The following is a 427-nucleotide window of genomic DNA, read 5'->3' as shown; positions in this document are numbered from 1 at the left end:
AACAAACTAAATGGAAATGAAATAATATATATATTGAATTTATAAATGTGTATGTATATATACAGTATATATGTATGTGTGTGTGGCTGCACGTACACATATATGTAGCTGTTTTTTGGTGTTTAGCTTAGTGTTATGTTAGAATCATTATTATACTCTTATGCCTTTTGAATTGTTTTTAGCTTTATCTTTTGTTTTTCATTTAAATGTTAAGTTTTTACATTTTGCTGTATGCATTTGTCATTTTTATTTATTTATTTTTATTTTTAAAATGTGTATAGGTAGTATTTATAAAGTTTTAGCTTTTAGTTTTGGACCTGTTTTTAGTTGTTTTAATACTACAATTTATTGCTTCTGTTGTCCTCATTTGTGAGTCGCCTTGGATAAAAGCCTCTAATAAATGACTAAATAAATAAATGAAATAAAT

The sequence above is a fragment of the Sinocyclocheilus anshuiensis genome, unplaced genomic scaffold (assembly GCF_001515605.1).
Source record: "Sinocyclocheilus anshuiensis isolate Anshui unplaced genomic scaffold, SAMN03320099.WGS_v1.1 scaffold1872, whole genome shotgun sequence".
NCBI lineage: Eukaryota > Metazoa > Chordata > Actinopteri > Cypriniformes > Cyprinidae > Sinocyclocheilus > Sinocyclocheilus anshuiensis.
Note: the sequence above shows the minus strand (reverse complement) of the source record.